The 7,432-nt window shown below is 33.8% G+C and overlaps 1 non-coding gene across 1 annotated transcript; it reads right to left on the bottom strand.

Annotated features, from left to right (window-relative positions):
• Positions 1 to 6,245: 6,245 nt before the first annotated feature.
• TRNAL-AAG (transfer RNA leucine (anticodon AAG)) lies at positions 6,246 to 6,326 on the bottom strand. Its single transcript has one exon. It is a non-coding gene; the product is annotated as a tRNA-Leu (tRNA).
• Between the last annotated feature and the right edge of the window lie 1,106 nt (positions 6,327 to 7,432).

The raw sequence follows: 7,432 nt of genomic DNA, 5'->3' as shown, positions 1-7,432 counted from the left end.
GCCCAAACACACCTCTGTAAGTCCCTTTGCATACTGTCTATATACACACACACATCTTATGTAAAGCTTGAATTTTTCTTTGTTTATTATATTAAAATTGTGAGTTGTAGGTTTCCTTTTTATTAATATTCATGTTCAAAAAAAAAAAAAGATTTTATTGTTGCTTAACTTTTTATTTGGTGTAAATACTAATTGATTTATTCTTCTTGGATGCAGGATTTTTGTTCATATTTAAATTTTTATTGTTTTTATTTATGCATATTAAATACTAATTGATTTATTCTTCTTGAGTGCAGGATTTTTGTTCATATTTAAATTTTTATTGTTTTTGTTTATGCATATTAAATACTAATTGATTTATTCTTCTTGGGTGCAGGATTTTTGTTCATATTTAAATTTTTATTGTTTTTGTTTATGCATATTAAATACTAATTGATTTATTCTTCTTAGGTGCAAGATTTTTGTTCATATTTAAATTTTTATTGTTTTTGTTTATGTATATTAAATAATAAAGATTTTTTTTATGATATTTGTTCTTGTAATTAATATTCATGTTCATCCTCTTTATTATTATTGTAGAATTTTTATTGTAGGAATTTGTTTTAATGTTTAAAGTTTAAATCTTGATATCTAATATTGTTGTAGGATTCTTGTATATATATAGTGGACATTCATGTTTGAAGAATCATTATTATTACTTTAGAGTTTTTTTTTTTTTATGGCTAGAAGTTGTCTTAATATTTAAGTAAAGTTGTCTTGATATTTAAGTGTAAGTTTTTGCTGTCTTATTTATATTGTGATAGGGTTTTCATCGTTGATGTATGTCTATTTTTAATTGCATAGGGTTTTCTTCATTATTATGGTTATATTTAATGTATGTCTACTCATATTAGAATTTTAACATACTTAGTATCAGTATTCTAGTAATTTATCATATTTATATATAAGGGTATCAATTATTATGTTAAGTTTGACATTTTGGTTTACATTAGGTAAGTTGCTATTATATTTAGTATGATAATATATAGAATATTATGGTATTTTTATTATGCTTATATTAGGTATTATCTATTAAGATATATACATATATATATACATATATATATATTTTTACTTCTAATATATATGGTATCGCCTTTTCTAGTGTCTTTAGTATCTTGATACATATATTGTATTATGATAATTTGTCACTTATTATCTTATTATTATACATTAAAACCTCCCATACTAGTATTTTCCTATAAAAAATTTCAATACAATTTCAAAATTTGGGAGTGTATTTTTTTAAGTATTTTCTTAATTTTTATCCCTATGATTTTAATGCAAGGGTATGAGTTTTTGAGCTTCACGTACCTTTTTTCTGAGGGAATATGTATATATTTATATATTACGTATATTTTTGTATTTATTTTATTTTGCATGTGTATTGGTAAATTCACTAGAGGAGTAATTTTAAAGACTTTTTGAATTAACTTAGGGATAATTCCAAATTAATTGGGTATCGTTCGTAAGAATGGGCACGTAGGGGGTGCTCGTACCTTTCCCTCACGTAACCGAACTCCCAATCCCAACTCTGGTAACATACGCCCATTCTACCCTAACATGGTAGTAACCATGTGTTCTAACCACACTAATAGTAACCATGTGTTCTAACCATACTAAAAGGTTAGTGGCGACTCCGACATTCCTTGTTTTTCCCGAAAAATATTAATACTCGTTTTTATTTCGCTGCCCGAGGCACCCGCTGTAACGACCCAGAAAATATTCATATTCAAATATTAAAGAGAGAGAAAAATAGATACAGGAACAGAGTCGACAGAAAAGTTATGCAGACACTCACCGCCGAGAGTTGGAATTTGATGTGAGAGATCGAGTATTTTTTTGAAAATAGCTCATCTGAAAGGAGTTATGCGGTTTGGAAAGAAGGGCAAGTTGAGCCCTAGGTTTATTGGCCCTTTTGAGATACTGGAGAAAATAGGGTCAGTTGCCTATAGACTAGCCTTGCCGCCAGCTTTGGCTCGTATTCATGATGTATTTCATGTTGCCATGTTACGGAAATACGTCCCAGACCCATCCCATATCATTAGCTATGCAGAGATAGAGCTTAAAGATTCATTAGCATATGAAGAAGTACCAGTGCAGATTTTGGACAAGAAGGTTCAGAATTTACGTATAAAAGAAATACAGTTAGTTAAAGTTTTGTAGAATAATTATGCTATAAAGGAAGCTTCTTGGGAGCTCGAGAAGCAGATTAGATAGAAATACCCGCAGTTGTTCCAAGAGGTATAGAGGTACTCAGGTAAAACATAATAGTTAGATAGATTTCCCTTTTGCAGGTATATGTATCGGAGTTTAGCTGGTAGATAGTTTTTAGTTTTATGTGTAATCTCCCAGAACATAATATGTAACCACGGTATTCCTCCGCCACAAGTGAGGGTAGGAAATAAAATAAGTAGACCATTTTTCTTCTGTAAAATAATGGAGTATATTGATAGGGTACAGCTAATAAATTTCGAGGACGAAATTTTATGAGGAGGGGAGAATGTAACGACCCAGAAAATATTCATATTCAAATATTAAAGAGAGAGGAAAATAGAAATAGGAACAGAAAGAGGCAGTCGATTTCGTCGACGACATCGCATTTTGGAGATAATAATAATATCAAGGAATTGTCAGAACTCGTCGATGAATATAGGGCTTCGTCGACGAGTGCATAAGGAAACTTTTCGATGAATACAGGGCCTTGTCGACGAGTACATAAGGAAATTCGTCGACGAATACACGGCATCGTCGATGAGAAAATACTGAGAGGGGTTATAGAGTAGCCTGAATTTTGTCGACGAATATAGGGACTCGTTGACGAATTTATTGAAAGACTTGTCGATGAGATGACGTGTCTCGTCAACGAATCTGGAAGTATAAATATCTAAAAACCAGGATTTTTATCCATTCACCAACGCCTCACTCTCTCTCCTCTCTCTCTCTCTCTCTCTCTCTCTCTCTCTCTCTCTCTCTCTCTCTCTCTCTCCACGTCTCCTTCTCCCTTCTCTCTTCGATTCCGGCCCCACCAGTCGCCAAATCAATGATCCAAAGCTACCACGACGCTCCTGGCGGAATTCTCTATAAGTTTGCTAGAGCGGATCGTCGAGAAAACGAAGTTGGATTTCATCCCAAATTCAGGGTAAGGTCTTTTACCCAGATTTTGGCCTTATGACAGTTATAGAAAATGATGTAGACGGAAAAATACTAATATTTAGTTCTGAGATATTGCATTTTCAGGATGTTGGGTTAGGAACCCTGCGGATATAAAGCCAGAATTATATAAGGGCTTTTCAAAGTTAAGGTAAGGGAAATATGCTATGCTAGAAGTTTTAATTACGTTAACAGCGATTTCATAGATGTATATTTATGCCAGTTTATTATACAAGTTTTATCAAATATGAGTTTAAATGATTTTGTGGCCTAAGTGATTTTCATGAGATGAAGTAATTAATATAGCTTTTATAATATATATCATACTATACAGAATGCATGGAAGTGGACAGTATGTACAGTTTATATGGTTCTTCTCAGTATATGAAATTATGCAGAATATACAGGTGTGGATATAGATATATATTCACAGAGACTATACAGAGAGTTTTACATGCATATACAATATTCTTATGAACAATTTCATGAAATAGATAGACACATATATATGTATACACGTATGTAGTATTATTCATATCGATATTTATACCACAGCTTTATACAGAATTTAGTATGCCATGTTTCCTATTACCGTAATATACAGACAGAGATACAAAGGTAGCATCAAGATGCTACAGATGTAGTATACAGTTCTACAGTATGTATATATACAGTACATAAAGATAGCATGATGGTAATTTTGAAACATGGCGAAAACAGTAAAAGAATATATATATATATATATATATATATATATATGTATATGTATATAGTATCAGATCCTTGTGGAAAGATTATAGACAGACACAGTACAGATACAGTTACAGAGCACGGTACCGTTGCTATACACAGATAAAGTGCAACCACATATCTCATATAGTATGTGGGTACCGTCTAACCGAGTTCGGAGAGGATGCAGCTCCCTAGTACACTGAGTAGAGGGGGCCGGTTAGACAAGGTAGCAGCTAGTCCCGCGCCTAGGAGAGGATGCAATTTGGTCGGGCCGAGGTAGTGTAGAGTATATTGACTTATCTGGAGGGCCAACCAGATAGAGTCCCACCTACAGGCCGCATAACCCTGTCATGAGGAGTCAAATCATGACGAACAGAGTTCCAGGGAATAAGCACAGATATGTATACGTATATAGTATTATAGTATATGATGAGTATAGTATGATATTACTAGTATGAAAAGTAGAAAAACAGACGATAAAGTATGTTTTAAATTGTGAAAGAAAGATATGTTTTACAGATGATTTATTACATTGTAGTTCAGTTATTATTTTTAAAAAGTATCTTTAACTTAGTTGTCACACACTAGTAATAGCATATTTCCACTTACTGAGCGTCGACTCACCCCATTACTTTAACATTTTTCAGGTAAGCCAGATAGGCGAGCAGATCAGGCTCACGGATAGAGAGAGTGTTTGGTCGCCCTGGTTTAGGGTGAGTTTTTGATAGAATTGGGTATGTTTTTTAGTAGATGGTGATAGAAGGACATTTTTGTACAACTATAGTTTGTATATCCTGGATTCTGGTTTTGTATAGTAAAAATGTGAATGGTTGTATGATATATGTTTCCGCTGCTTAAGGATGGATGTGAATTCACAGAAAAGTATATATATTAATATAAAATGGTATGAATTTTGAGGTCGTTACACCCGCGCTCCGAGACGTCATGACAAAATAAATGAGTGTTTAGGTTGAAAAACGATGGAAAGAATCTTTGGTACAAGGTTAGGCTTGTGGTAAAAGGTTTTGGTCAAAAAAAGGAAAGTGACTTTGATGAGATATTCTCACTGATTGTGAAAATGTCATCTATTCGAGTTGTTCTTGGCATGACAGCAAATTTGAATTTAGAAGTTGAACAATTAGATGTGAAAACCGCTTTCTTACATGGTGACTTAGAAAAAGGAAATTTACATAGAACGACCGGAAGGCTTCAAACAAAAAAGGAAAGAGAATTTGGAGTGCAAATTAAAGAAAAGTTTGTAGGTTTGAAGCAAGTACCGCGGAGATGGTACAAGAAATTTGATTCTTTCATGATTGATCATGGTTACTTAAAAAACTCTTCGGATGATTGTGTGTTTATGAAAAAATTTCCAAATGGTACTTATATTATTCTCTTACTCTATGTTGATGATATGCTCATTGTAAGATAAGACTTCTCCAAGATTGACAAGTTGAAGTTGGAGTTGAGTAAGTCTTTTACTATGAAAGACTTGGGACCGACAAAGCAAATTCTTGGTATGAGAATTGTTCGTGATCGTAAAAAAGTGTAAATTTGGTTGTCTCAAGAAAAGTACATTGAAAAAGTGTTTGAAAGGTTCAATATGGATAAAGCAAAATCCGTTGGTTGCCCACTTGTTAGTCACTTCAAGCTTTGTACAAAATAAAGTCTTACAAGTGAGAAAGACAAGGAAGAAATGAAGAAAATTCCTTATGCGTCGGCCGTTGGTTCCTTAATGTATACAATGGTTTGCACAAGACCGGATTTAGCTTATGTCATTGGAGTTGTTAGTCGATTTCTCTCTAATCTGGGAAAGGAGCATTGGTTAGTGGTAAAATGGATTCTTCGATACCTTAGAAGCACCTCGAAGGTGTGTTTGTACTTTGGAGATGGTAAATTTATGCTCCATGGATTCACGGATGCCAACATGGCCGGTGATATTGATTCTAGAAAATCTATTTCGGGTTATTTTATGACTTTTGCAGGGGAAGCTGTGGCATGGACATCTAAATTACAGAAATGTATTGTTTTATTTACTACGGAAGCCGAGTTTATTGTCATTACCGAATCTCGTAAAGACTTGTTTTGGTTAAAGAGATTCTTAAAAGAGTTGGGTATGGAACAATTCTTATAGCCAATTGCCCTCCAACTCACCAAAAAAGAAAAAAACGGGAAAAAAAGAAATTTGTACTTGGATTTTGTTTTATAATTTGAAATCCAACCTTCTCAAATGCCAGAACCAGCAGTCTGATTAAAAAGAGTGGCACGGCAGGCAGTAACAATCAAAGCTGGCTTGGTTTGTTAAAAAGCTTGTGCTTAAGTATTGTTGAGAGTGGGATTTGAACCCACGCCCTTTCGGACCAGAACCTTAATCTGGCGCCTTAGACCAACTCGGCCATCTCAACTTTGTAGAAGGTAAAATTATAAAACTCTAAAATTCAATATTTTATGTGGAACCAAATCAGGAAACATGAGGCTAGAACTGCAAACGAAAGTGCTCCTTCAAGCTCATTAATTATCTAAATGAGCAAGGCACAGTTTGTAAAATAGCTGAGTGTGAGGATGGTCAAACTCAATTTGTTTCAACTCGATGACTAACTCGAATGAGCTCATTTAGTAGGCTCATTAAGTTGGTCCAATCCTAAGGCTCCAATATTAGTCCAATTGAAAAGCACAAATTATGACTCATACAAAATAGGTTGATGAAAAATATTATTATTAGATCATTTATAAAATTTCAGCCTAAACCCAAGCTAGTATTTTTAATTTCAAGCCCAACTTTTTAAATTCGAATCGAACCGAGCCTCAATATGAGCCAAACTCTAACTCTACCAAGTTGAGTCTAAGCATACTAAAGTTTGGCTTGACTCGTTTGCAACCCTCCATAGGGCTTTGTGCCTAACAGCTCGCCCCTTGAAATATGTCATGTGCCTTTTTTGATGGCTTTGGAAGACAATATTTTTTAGGTTTTCTCGGAATATTTTAAAAGTAAGTACTTTTTATAAAAGTATTTTTTCCTATACTTTGCTTAACTAAATGTCAAATACAATATAACGTTGATTTGATTGCAAACAATACTAACAATCTTACAAATTTAAATCCTAGGATCTAACTACATAGAGGGCATCATATCCTCGAAGAACTATTTTGTTCACAATTTTTAAAATCATCATAAATGTGGTGTTCCTATCTTGTTTTATTCTAGGAGCAGAAAGCAACAACCATTTCATCAGACATGCGTATTTTTTATTTTTCAATAGATTTTTATCTTAGCTCTTGCTCTAGCCTCTATAGGACTTATTACTTTCTTGGTAGCTCAACACATGTACTCTTTACCCGCAACACAAATTAGAAAGGTACAAATTCTGCAATTCTGGCTTCTATGGACTTTCTTCTTCAAATAAGGAAAAGCTTACGAAGGACACTTAGGCACCCAAAGACAAGGAAGGTGGACTGACGGACTTGCCAGCCTTGATCGGTCTAAAGGACGATGCTACCACATCAAATGTTA

This window comes from Malania oleifera, chromosome 1 (assembly GCF_029873635.1).
Source record: "Malania oleifera isolate guangnan ecotype guangnan chromosome 1, ASM2987363v1, whole genome shotgun sequence".
NCBI lineage: Eukaryota > Viridiplantae > Streptophyta > Magnoliopsida > Santalales > Ximeniaceae > Malania > Malania oleifera.
The sequence above is the reverse complement of the archived record's forward strand: the minus strand, read 5'-3'. Positions and strand labels throughout refer to the sequence as shown.